General features: G+C 38.6%; 1 protein-coding gene across 2 annotated transcripts in view; it reads right to left on the bottom strand.

Annotated features, from left to right (window-relative positions):
- Positions 1-13,801, bottom strand: part of SLC35F1 (solute carrier family 35 member F1) — a 226,146-nt gene that overhangs the window by 112,038 nt on the left and 100,307 nt on the right. The gene's annotated exons all lie outside the window — the stretch shown is intronic.

Raw genomic sequence — 13,801 nt, forward strand, 5'->3', positions numbered from 1 at the left:
TGATTATTTCTGCAAGGTCAGGCAGATGAAGCACTTGAGTAATCCAGGATGGCTTGTGGGATGGAAACTATGGTCCTTGGTCCAGAGGTCTTACCTACCCTTGCAGTGGGGATCAGGAAAAGCAGGCAGGAGTCTATAACTGTGGGATTTTTTTCAGCACACCTAGTCCCAGTTCTACCACAGACACCCCCCACCATGGATATCTTCAGCTCTCCCTGCCTCAATTTAGTCTCCACTGTTGTGTCTGTTCAGGTCAAAAAATCTCAGGGAAAGGACTCCTTTCTATATTAAATGAGCACCTACCGGAAAGCCTTTATGGAGGAAGCAGAATAGGAATGGAGGGACAACACAAAAATAATCTGCACAATAAAACTGAGTGGAAGGTGCTGGGTGTGTTGGAGGTCTCACCCCTTTGAACTCCTTGTAGACAAGACATTCTTATCCTGGAGAAAGCATACTGTATTGTCTCCTTAACTGCAATTTATTTTCTACTTGGGAAAGCTGAAGCCTTACACTTTCCTCTTTTCCATTTTCAGCAAACCTTTTGTTGTGTGACATCTTTTGGTTCTTTGTAATAAAAATGCTTTCATTGCCTGGATATATTGATTTTCAGTTTCCTGAAGCTTTGTGCTTTTCTTCAAGGGTTTTGCTGACACAGCTTAGGCTGAACCTCACAATCCCATTCCCCCTTGCTCCTGACTGAAGAAACAGTTCTCAAAAAACTGGATGAAGCCCATCAGGCATTTAAAAATTTTGTCCATTCAGCTCCAGCTTCCTCTTTTGTCCATTCTTTTAATCTCTTCCATCATCCTCCCAGCGTTGCAGGACAGAAATTGAATACAATTTAGACTGGCTTTGTTTCAAAAGGAAACCTCTGCCTTGGTGAACTTTTTCTGCAGGTATCTGGTCTGTTGAGATAGGACAATGGATAATGGTTTTAAACTAAAATGGGGGACATTCAGACTGAGAACTGGAACAGGTTACCCAGGAAGGTGGTACCAGCTTCATCCCAGGAAACATTCAAGATCAGGCTGGATGTGGCTCTGAGCAACCTGATCTAGTGAAGATGGCCCTGCTCATTGTGGGTGGGTTGGACTAGATGAGCTTTAAAGGTCCTTTCCAACCCAACCCATTCAATGATTCTATTTTGTGATACAAGTGTGACAGTTACAGTTGTGATCTATACACATAGGATTTTATAGCAATTTCTTTTCCTCACAAATATACAAGTACTGGGGTCAGAATGTAACTTGTGGAAGAAATTTACATTGACAAAATTCAGTGATGGCATGTCCGGTCTCACTAGAGGTGAACTTGATGTGATGTATTTATTTCTTACTTCAATCAATTGAAGAAGGACACAGAGAAAACCAGATTCTTTAAAGTGAAATCTGAGTCAGGCTGAAAGTCTCAGCAGCCAAACATTTTTCTTGTCATTGTGAATACCCTGAAGAAAATGGCAACACAGACTGCCAGGGTAAGTGCTTTTTTGTTTCATTATCAAGCAAAAAAAAATCAGGCGTAATTTCATACCCAAAGTATGCAAAGTTCACAATTTGAGAAGAAATCCCCACAGAAAAAAAAAGTTCTTCATATATCTCCTAACTCCAGATCTATTACTAAAACCTAACATTTTCATATTTCCGTATCTCAGAAGATTTCCCTGGCTACCTGCTAAGTGAATGCCCTCAAATTCACCTCACCACACTTACTATCTCAGAACTTTTAATGTTCAATACAATATTTAATGTTTAGATCACTTTCTAGAAGAGTAAACCATCACAGCATACATGTAGACAAGACAGAAGGCAACCTCCACTTGTTTTTTTCACAAAAAACTGTTTCCTCCTTAAGAAATCTGCTTGAGTTTCTGAATATTTTCCAACAAAAATCTTTTGATCCCAGTTCTAGCATTCAGGCAGCTTCACGTCTAACAGTTAATTCAAGCAGTACTTGAGTATTTAAGAATTGAGTATTTAGAAACAGTATTTAGAAAAATACACAGCTTGATAGTTTTCATGCTATGATATTATAATTAAAATGGAAACAATCTATTCATGCAATCTAACTTTGGATATCACATACCAAAATATTCAACAGAGCAACTAGAATTGAAATCAGCACTTGCACAAAATCCTCTTTCAGAAAGACATCCAGAAATAAAGCTCAAAATATACTGAAGAAAAATCACTTTATCAAAAGAGCTTTATGAGGGACCAGCAGCTGCCTGACCCTGTAACCAATTGTGCTTGGCATGACTTGGAATCCTGGCTAAGCTGCATCTGGCTAGGAACCTACTGCAGAACAGTTTTTTATAAATAAAGGTTTTTCCAATGAAGCTGTCTGTTACAGTGACAGCTAACATGTTTGAAAAGAAAATGAAAATGAATACCATTATTGCAGGTATTCATTCTATTTTCTTTTTTCTCCCTTTTATATTTTTTTTTGCATTAGACTATGTTGAGGTGTGTGTAAGTTCCAACAAAAGAACATAGATATAATAATAACATCAGGGATCCTCATGTCCATTTACTTTTCCCTCCAGCATAAGACAGACCACAGGACATCCAAAATTAATGCCTGTTTGAATCAGAGTATGTATTTTATAAAGGTATCCAATACTGTCCATTGTTCAGCACTTAAGAGTCTTGACAAGTTGCTCCAGAGATTAATTACCTAACTACTAAAATCTGCATCTATTATTTCAAAGAGAAATTTATGTAGCATCAGCTTTCACTCTACTACTGCTTCCTGATGCTCTATTACTAATTTTTGTTTAACATATACAAAATTCTATCAAGTCAATTTCTAATCTTATTTTTGATTAATTAAGCAGGCCAAGCCTTTCACTATAAAATGTTCTTTCTTTCAGCATACTTGCTCACTTAAAACTTCTCTAGTTATCAGTATTTTTCAGTCTTGAACAATGGAATGGGACAGTGTCCCAAAGCCAGTCACACAATCACCAAGACCTCCTCAATATTCCCTTGTTCACGTATCAAAAATCTCATTATGCCTTTTGCATCACTCACTCACAGTGATCATAGGTCATACCCTACTAATTCCACACACAGTGTCTCAGCCTTTTCTGATACTGCTTTCTAGGACAGAGAGAACAACTCTATCAGCATGGTCCACAGCATTTACTCCTATATACAGCCCTTGGCCTCATACAGACTCCTACTGCTATCTTGCATTTTGTCCATAGCAATCAGAGCAGACCACTCTGTACAACAGCTTGTTCTGTTAACTATTACCACATCCCTTTAACTTGTGTCATCCACAAATTTCATGTGGAGTAAAATAAATTTCTCTCTTCTTTCACATCCACTGATAGTAATGTAAAATAGCATGCAACTCATCATCCTCTGTGCTCAAGAAACACATTTAGGTTTAGAAACTGCCACTATGCCAGTTTTAACATCACCTAATGTGTGCACAATGTTGATTTTGTATCATTCTACTCTCTTAACCAAACATTGTCTATTAGCATGTTGAAAAGGCTGAGAGTTGAAATAGATGATTTCAAGACTGTCCCTAAACTAGCAACAACCTCAGGAAAGGCACAAAGCTATTTTGACAAAAGTTATTCACCATATACCCACACTGATTAAAACTAATTACCTTAACCTTTCCTTAATATTTGATTAATCAGATGCCAGATCTGCTGCAATGTCAGATCAGTGGCAAGGTGATAAGGCAATGAATATTTGAATCGCCACTTTGGTCTTTAACAAACCAGTATAACAGTAACTTATTTCCTTCTCTCTGGACCTCCTCACTGCCAGCCAGCACCAAGAGCACAGAGCACTCCTCTGGATGCGGATTGCATGATCTTGCTCATTTCCAGGTGTCCAGCTTCTGGATGGTATCTTCCTTAGCTACTGATGGAACAGAAAGTGTTTTGTTGTTGCTATACAATTTTTCAGAGAATCCTACTTCTTCAATTCCTCTCCTGAAGCAAAAGGAACAACTTCCCCCCTTTCCTGCAAAGACAGCACAGCCACCCACCCCCCCAAACAGAACACAACCACTTCTCCTCCTGCTTTCTGCCTCTCCTAGCCTCACTGCTTCCTACAGTCCTCACCTTTTGCTGCACATCAATTCCCATCTGCTCTCCTTTTTTTTCATTGGTTATACATTCTAAGTCTTTTTGTTCATTTTTTAATGTATTCATGAAAGCACAGCTGACTGGAAGGTAGAATATTTTGGGTGTTTTTTTAAGAAATGCTATGAAACACTTCTCAGAAAAACTAAAAAGAAGACACGAGAAATAGCTAGAGAATGTGCTCAGTCAGAGAAATCCATTCAAATGCAAGTAATGTCAAGTCTGGCGGCATTTCTCAGCTCCATCAAATGTTAGGAAACTTTCAACCCCAAGAAAACTTCACTGTAGTCCAAAACAAATTTGTTTTACTGTTCTACCTCTGTCATAATTTTTCACTATATGGACTGAATACTGTTTTCCAAAACATAATTTGCATAGGGATGAATAGTCTGCTATGCTGGTCCACAGAGACTGTGCTTTTATAGTCAGACTTTGACGTTTTTCAAGACAAGTAAAAATAACTCTTTTTAAATAATTCTCCACAGCAGGCAAAGAATGTTATAACTGTGAGAAGGGTTATTAGAGTTATAGGAGTCCAACTGATCTGTCCTGATAATAAAAGACTCATTTTCTTTTAGAAACTAGAGGTTTTGCACCTGGATGTGTAAGGAGTCTATACTTTTTAAAATTTATTACAAATTGTAAAAATCATCTTTGCAGAAAGAATGAGAAAAATTAATTTTAAAATACTGCTTGAGCCATCAGTGAGGGACTTAAAAGGATATTAATTGCTGGAAAGTTCTTGTGAGGCTCTTCATGTCATGGAATGAAATCTTGGTTTCCCAGAGATCAGTAAGAGAGAGATCAATGCTGACTATTGAACCACAGAGTTTTAGCTCCTTATTACAACTTGCACTGCCTTTTGAATTTCATTGTAACAACAGCTGGATTCAAATTAAAATTATTCTCCCTATTGAAATAATAGTTTTTCCACTGAAATAATAGTTGTGTTGCTCTTCAGTGATCCAAGAGAACAAACCTTATTATCACTGTTAAAAATAATGGCATTTTACCAGTAAAAATGTGAGTTGATTCTGGTTTACTTTTTTCTAAAATAATGGTTTATACTTTGATTTTGAGAAAGAGTGTGCAATGAAAACAAAAGCCTAATTTATATGTATTTTGCTGAGAAAGCCACAGAATTGCAGAGATGTTGATTCAAAGGGATGCCTGGATGTCATCTAGTCCAACTTTCTGCCCTATCACCACAGCAGATGAGATCAGACTTAGTTTTGTTTATCCTAGATTTAAAAACTTCCACAGATGGATAATCTACAACTTCTCGAGATAACCTGCTCCTGTACTACAGTTCCCTCCTAGCAAAGAATTGTTCCCTAATGTCAAGTCCAAACCCAGCAAGCCACAATTTGTTCTACTGTGGCTTTTCATACTGGAGTGATTTGAATGTAAGGCCCAGTGTCACAGGACACTGCTTGCCATACCCCCCCACATAAGTAGATGGGAATTAAAAAGCACTCAGGCTGTCAACAGAAAGTGGTTGGCTTCTCAGGGGCTTTTTCCATGATTCAGCAGTATGTATTTAACATGAATAATGCAAAGGCCATCAGTCCATATTTCCACAACAGCCAGGTCAAAGCACAACATTCCCCTATCAATGCAAGTCAAAGCTGCACTTTGGGCAGGGTGTAGGGCTAGGCTCTGTTTTTGTTCTAAAATGGCTCAAAAGGCTGACAGCTGTTTTCTTTCATTCATATTTCCATTAATAATACCAATTCTTTTCATATGCAAGGCAGAATGTTGCATTACAGATGTGTCATCTTTTGAAAAATGGGTGTGTGATGTTCATAGTTCCAAATGCAACTTATATCCCACTTGCCCCACTCATGTAAATAAATGCTCTTGATGTAAGTGAATAAATATGGCCTTATACATGCCTTATTCTCTACTTTCATCACTCGTAGTTCAGTTTGCTGGCATGCACTAAAGGAAAGAAATAGTATGCCAAGATGTGGAAACCCATAATCTTGATAAAGAGGATGTTGTTCAGCTTCTATGGGAAGTTTAGCTGATGGAAAGAGATGAGAAAAAAGCTTCTTTATTCCCACTTCTTTTTTTTCCCCCAGAACTGTGCCCACTTCATGCATATACAAGACTATCAGTAAAGAGTGAAAAAAATAGAAAAATAGAAAGGAGATGAAGCAAAGCATGACCATGTAACTCTTACAGAGCTATCATTTAGAATGCAATTAGAATTATTTGTATTCCTGATTTCAGCAGTCCCAGGAAGCAAATTTCCCCTCCTAACACTCTCAGCTTTTTGAAAGGCAACATGAACATGCAAAGGATGTCTCACTGCACTCTGGGTCAATAGGTCTCCCCCAGCCATTACTGTGTTTTGTCCTCCATTTGTAATAAGTATGATTATCTGGTCAGCCCTGAGCTGAACTGCAGCCACAAAACCAGACATGCTTGCAGGGCAACTTAAATAAATATTAAACTTTTTTTTCTGTTAGGAAAAGGTGTTGAAAATGTAGCCAACAAACATTATGAAAGGGTATAAGAATGGATGTGATAAAAGGGGGACTCAATCATCTGTGCCTCATCACTTTCAGGAAAAATCTCCAGCGCTAGGGGAGGATGAAGCCTAAATGGGCATACCTCTGTCCTCTTGGGTTATCAATTTTTTCAATTGACAGACTTTATCCTCCACTTCATGAGCATCACCGTGAAAGGGGCCACAATCCACATTTTCTAAAGACAAGTAACACATTTCTGCTTTTCTTCATCCTCTTGACACCAGGTCTATTTCTAAAGGCAAGCATGAATTGACTTAGCAGACTTACTGAAAAAGATAATTGATTAACCATGTCCTGGATGAATTTTCAGCAGCAATGAGTGAAACCCACCTGTATGTAAAAAGTCTGTAACACTTTTTAAGTGTGATTTGAATGGTGCTTAGGCTTTCTTTGTTTATCTTTTCAAATAGATGCTCTAGTTCACCTTAGAAATAAGTGAACACATTTTGGAGAAAATTGCTGGTTGGCACCTTGTGAGAATTTGGTAATTAGCAAATGAAACTGAAATACTCATACTAAATGATGATGTGAAACCTACGCAGCTATAAAGTCCTCTTCTTCTGGGGAGCAGCAATAGCTCTTTGTGTGGAATGCAGCAATATTTCAATGAACAAAAACTATGAATTTTCCTTTTGCTCTTGGTGAAAGGTAATGATTTTGCTGATGAAAAAGCTTTTGACATTTTAATGCTTAAGAGAAGGAAGTATTTGCATATAGTGTTCTGCCCCCATTTTCTCCCTGGCTGATGCTAAGCTCTGGCTGTCCCCCTCCTCAGGCTTTTCTCAGTGCTCTCCTTTGCCTCACAAAGTCAGTTTTCCCATGTTGTGATCAGCTCAAAGCACAGCCTTCTGGTCTGAAAAGGAAATCTTTCTACATAGGAAAAAGGATGGTAATTATGTTAAATGAATGTTAACATCTTGCTAATGAATGCATTGCATCTCTCCTAAACATTTCTGGAAGAAGAAGCAAGCAAAGAAACAAAAAATAATCAGACATGCCATTCATTTACCAGAAGTATTAATTACAAGTAATTAGAAAAAGTGACTCATTTTTGAAGTATACAAGATTCCTAAAAGGAAATACAAAGATTTCAAGAAGAGCTGAAGAGATATATCTCTATCAAGTGGATAATCACATGCAAAAATACAATATTCCATACACAAAATACAATATTACAGACACAAAAGTTTTAAATTTGAAGGGAAAAAAATCCAGTTATGACTTATAAATTTCCACTGATGTTAATTGACAGTTGCCATAAACTATCAGAATCAGAATCTTTTCACTGTCCAAGATCTAGTTTGCATTTACCTTGACTCATTTACTATTGAGTCTTGTCCACCCTTGTTAGACTAAAGATTTCTCCACCGTTATTTCTTGCCATTTAGGTCTCCAAGATAGCCCCTAGGAGAGTTATCTTTTCTCTCTAAGGCTTCTTCCTTCCAGCAAGCATCAGGCACAATAGTGAATTAAGAAAAAGCTTTATTTTTTTTCCCCCTCTTTGAATACCGTTCTAAATTCTCACAGAATTTTAGTAACATCTCCGACATTGAGACTATGAATTTCTACAGTCATTGAATCTAGGTAAAAGTTAAACTGAATGGAACAAATTCATCAAACCTCTCCCTTTAATGTTTTCCAGTCTCTCTTTTGATTCCTTTCTGAGTCACCTTCACGGTATCAAAAGCCTGGCTGAGCTGTGGCTCAAGTCCCAGCAGGTCAGTGTGGCTCCGGGACACACAGCGTGGCCTGTTTTACCAATAGCATCATATGCCCCAGGGAAGTTCCAGATCTGCCTATCCCCTATGGTATTCAATCATCAGGCACACCTCACCTCCTTTTTCTACTGCCAGATTTCCCTAATATTAAGGCACATATAATTTCCCAGTTTGCAAGCATAGCATTTTTTAATCCACTAGAACACAAAATACTTTCAGCAACAGCAGACAAAAACATATGTATATAGTATTCACTTTACCTTACTGAAAACCCTTTCATGTTAACTATCTATACTGTGAAAATTCACAGCTATTGAACAGCTCTGGGCAGCACTAAAACATCAGGCAGGAGAGAAAATGTCTGGCCATGCACAGCAGGAGCTATGGGGGAGAATGCAGCTGGAGAAACTGCTGTGCAGGATGGGACATTCTTGCCTGCATCAGCCCATGTGTCTTTTTCAGCGGCAGAGGTGGGTACAGCATCCCAAAAGGTGGAACTGAGGTGCCCCCACTTAAACATTGCAATGAATGTTTAATGGCTATTCTCCCTTTACTGAATCTTTAATGCCAGTATGTATAGCATAAATCAGAGAGCAGGAGCAAAGCTGTCAGGCTACTTTAATCTTTGTTCCATGTGAGATTCTTCAAAACCACCAAAAAAATAAGAGTTTACATTCTAATATTGTTGTACTTAAATTTCTATCTAGAGGAGAGAGAAACAAATGAAGGGACTGGGGGGAAAATGCACTTACAAAACAAATTGGATACTCAATTATTTTGCTACAATACATTGTTACAGAATCATTTTGCTCTGAATGTGATACCAACTGAAAAAATCACTGCCTGGCTTGCAAAGGGGAAGTGGGAGATCCTTTTATTGGTTCTGCAATTCCTTGGGGTTTTATTCACCATGTGAAGGACTTGCTTTGAAATGGGATCTCCTCAGAGGTTCTGGTGGGAATAGTAAGGCCTTTTTTATAGAACTGCAGGATGAATTCCCAGAAGTGTTAGAGAGAGCTCAGAAAATGCAGTAGGGTTCTTAAAATACACATAGAGCACTACTCTATACAGCATTTCATTGTGCATTCATATGCACAAACACAGGAATGTGGAAAATAGCGAATAACATCATAAGCAAAAAGGAGAGAAATGCAAAAATTAGTATTTCATATCACTGTTACTTAGTTTAGGCTCACTATATATTTCATAGAAAATGTTTTTATTTTAAATCCAGCATGTTATTCCAGACCAGATTATATTGACATGTATGAGAGCCAGCCAACCAGGTTACTGATAGCATTGCTGGACTTGGCACTGCAACTTCCATTTGGAAACATTTATTCTATCGTGACTGCTCAGACAGAATGGAAAGACATTATCTGACATGAAGAAATATATCTACATTTGATCCTCAATAAATTTGAAGGAATAGGGTTTCTCTTCATGGTTCATCGCCTTTATCTGGGAGGTTGATTTTCCTACATTCAGTTTTATTTGTTCGGCAGTTTAGAAGGAAAGAAACATGTTAAACCATCACTAGAGAAAGATTGCACACAGTCCCTGAAAGGCTTCTGCTGTCAAACGCTCTGTCCCAGAAGAGGAATGAAGTCTGCACAATGATGATTTGCTTTTGAGTCTCACTGCATACAGTGACTCTTTGATAATTTTACCTGTAACAAACTACATGCTTTAAAATAATTTCCAAAACCCACACATTTTAGATGAGCAAACCAAAAAGTTTATTATTTTATTACATAAACTTGCTCCCATCTTCCTACAATCATCCCTATGTACTGCACAGCGACGGTGTTTTGAGATCACATAAACATCCCTGGGCTTTTGTCAGCTAAAGCACCACTAGTTCCCTACTTGTTTCCATCTTTGTACCCCTCAGCTTACTTGTCTTCCCCACTATCAGCTACTATCAGCTTGGCTGCTTTGAAGTTCTGTATTCAAAGCCTGGAGACATGACTTACACATGTATGCTATCAATAAAATTAAATTCTACCTTTTCGACCACTATTTATCAAGTTCTCTCCATTATGCTAAAATAATCTCCCTCCTACTGTTGCTGTGGGGTTTTTCCCCTAATCTTTTACAATCTCTGGATTTGTTTGGTCATGTCTCTCTGCTTGATATTGAAAGTAATATATGTGTGTGTGTTTATATACATACATATAAATCAAATTTATTTGCCCATGTTTTGCAGTCCAAATCTCATTACTAAAAAGAAAAAAATCTCTATTCATACTGAGACCAGAAAAAAGACACAAATTCAACCAAGCATAGAAGAAAAAATAATTCTTAAACCAACAGGCCAAACTATGATTTGAAAATTTCACCTTAACAATTAGAACTATTTACAGAAAAAAAAAAAAGTTAATTTCAGATTCTGGAGTAAATTATTGCGATACATGTTATGTGTAGTTTGTGCATTAAAAAACTATTTTCTCCATGGTACCCTCAGGAGAGGTCAGGGATAGATTTCAAAGGACAGTAACAATCCATGGACAATATTTCAGTGGACAACAGCACTTGTGTTGTTGGCTAGTACAGCTCAGAAAGATTTGGTGTTTTTTTCCACAGTTTATAAACTCTAACACTGTAAGCCAGGTTGTTAAGTTTCATGTGTAAGTGATCCACTCCATTAGGTCCACTGAGATATCTGTTTTAACCAACTTGAAAATTGTACTTTCTTACTTTTGTTGATATAGTAATTGACCTTGAGAGGCATCTTTTATACCCTGAGCACAGAACAGATGAGCGTAATGACTCTTCTTACATGCACTGCAAATGTGTGTGCCCTGAAGGACCCTCAGGTGGCTCTGGACCTTAGCAAGTATACATTTCCTGAAGTCAACACCCAATCCCCTATTTGTTAAGGAAAACCTTTGTGTCTCTGGTGTCATCCATTCCTGTTTAAAATGGAAAAGCTTGAACAAAACCAAAGTTGTTTTTTTTTTTTTTTTCCTGTACGAAGGAAGGAATTTCCCTGGTGTCCTGTCCTATCAGCAAGTGTTGAAACTCTGATTAAGCCACAGAGGCTCTGCTGTTACAGCAGGGCAGACACTGTCTAACAAAGCAGGAGTACCATCCTCAGCAGGGCAGCTGAGGGTCTTGGGGGAAATGCTGTGGGTCAAAGTTTAAGGTGCTAGTGAATGCAGTAAGGATGCTGCAGGGCCTCCAGGTCAGCTCCAAGGAATGGTATTTGTATGTCTAATAAGCAGGATGAGTCAAAACTGACTGGCCTTATTCAACCTACTCAAGTCCTAGTCTACTTCCCACTCACTTTACGTGAAGTTGGTCACCCACCTCCTTGTCAGTCTTCAAAACTCTCTTAGGCAACCCAAGTTCTGCATTTAGATATGCCCTGATTTACTAGTTGCCCACCTGCATTCTCAAAGTTAAAGGCTGGAACATGCACCAGTGATGTGACAGACTGGAGTATGATCCCTCACCAGCTTTGCTGCACCTTCTTTCCTAAGCATGGGCTTCTACTATGTTCTGTTGATGCTGCAATCAAAGGCACACACAGCAAAACCTACAGCATGAACGGATGTTTGGGTATTCCTTTGGGTACATTAAAATTTCAGTCACGTGTAGGGCTGCGGGATTTCTAATTTCACATTTTTAAGATTCCTTTTAATGTGATCATTATAACTCTTCCTCTCTCCAGGTGGCATTGTATGTACTGCTATGTTCTTAGCAAAAATAATTTTTTTCTCCTTTGTAAATACATATCTCAACCTGACACATACTCTGGGAAACAGAACTGTCTTTTTATTATTTAGCCTCCAAAACAATGTGCCTTCTCCTTCTTCTTATTAATGAAACTTGGAAATGAAGACTTAAGAGATGATATGGGAGAATAACATAAAAGAGGAATTGAATAACAAGAGATTTAAGATTTTGTCTTGTATAGCTGGTATATTACACAATAAATTCTATTTGTATATCCAGAGCAATACACTGAGAAACACAAAAAAAATCTGCAGCTTAACCTATACTTGTAAGTCAAAAAGTAAGAGGAAATTTTGGAAATTTAGTGTTCTGATTACAGTGCATAGTAGCCTCATTTAATTCACTTTTTAATTACCATTTTGAAGTCTCTGCCCTTTATTTTTAGTGTCAATGGTCAACATGCTTTACAAGAAGCTGAGCACCACCATAATTCTTTCCTCTTTATATATCTAAATTGAGAATTAATTCTGTGTCCATTCTGATGCTTCTTTTGACTGATTCATAACTGATATAATTAAGTAATAAAACACGGTAGAAAAAATACCTGTGGGTATCAATATCACACCACAAATAGCAGGGTAAGATATTAAATTTTAACCACCCAAGAATAGCTGCAATTGTCCAGAGATAGTTTGAATTTTCTGTGCTATTATTAAGAGGAGGAATCTAACAGACATTGAAAAAATTAGAAATACTGGAAGGTTTGTGTCATGTACTTTCACAATGAGTAGAGATGGCTGGGTCAACTTTGATGGGAGGCAGTGGGTGGTCTGCTTTTCAGCTGTGCCCAGCTTAGCCTCTCAGAAATTCCTGCTGAAATCCTCTGCTTGCACTTTCTCTGAGAGGCTCACTAGAAAGCCTCAAACTCAGCAGACGAGGCTGAAGGCATGCACTGAATTCCAGCCATCTCCATCAGCAAGAGCATTAATGATAAGTTAACAGCATCACAGGACACAGCGCTGCACTTTAACCTTTCATTAAAGCTTCACCCCACTCTTCCCTCATTGTCCCCAACAGCGGGTCGCAGACTCATCACTAGACAAAACTAAAGGCTGTGGGCACAGAGTCCTGGCCCACAGCCAAGGGACCATGAACTATTCATCCAGGAATTATCTGCAACTGTGTGGAGAAAACTAGCGAGGTTTGGATCCAAACTAAAGGTGGTGGGAGGCATGTTGTCAGTGCTGAGCAGGAGCTCCACGTGCACCTACGGACTGCCAGCCTTTGGGCTGCTTGTGGGGAAGGAGGCTACGCCTGCTGCCCAGGGGCTCCAGGGGTCCCCACAGGCAGAGGGCAGGCAGGCTTGTGTGTGGAGGAACAGGAGTATTCCAGCCTGGGATGAACCACCAGGCAACAACACAACTTTACAAATAGGCAATCAAGTGAGAAAATTGCCTTTTGGCCAACCCATGGTGACAGCAAGCCCAGAGTGATTTGGTTTATGAAAGGGAAGTGGGTGGGCAGGAGAGGCCTGGGGTGTAGGGCTGACCTCTTTATTTGTAGGAGAGCAGATCTCGGTTTCAGTCCACAAACTGCTCTCATTTTCAGAGCACAACCATTGAGCAACCCTAAAACATGCCGCTGTAGAAGTAACTACAGAGAGCAGGCATTTGTCACTGGTCATTTATTTTATGACTAACTAAAACACAGTGACAGCAGAGAAGCACAGGCAACAAGTCTTCTCAGACCAAAATTTC

The sequence above is a fragment of the Pseudopodoces humilis genome, chromosome 3, assembly GCF_049639895.1.
Source record: "Pseudopodoces humilis isolate 2021_Gansu_Grassland_sample_001 chromosome 3, ASM4963989v1, whole genome shotgun sequence".
Classification (NCBI taxonomy): Eukaryota; Metazoa; Chordata; class Aves; order Passeriformes; family Paridae; genus Pseudopodoces; species Pseudopodoces humilis.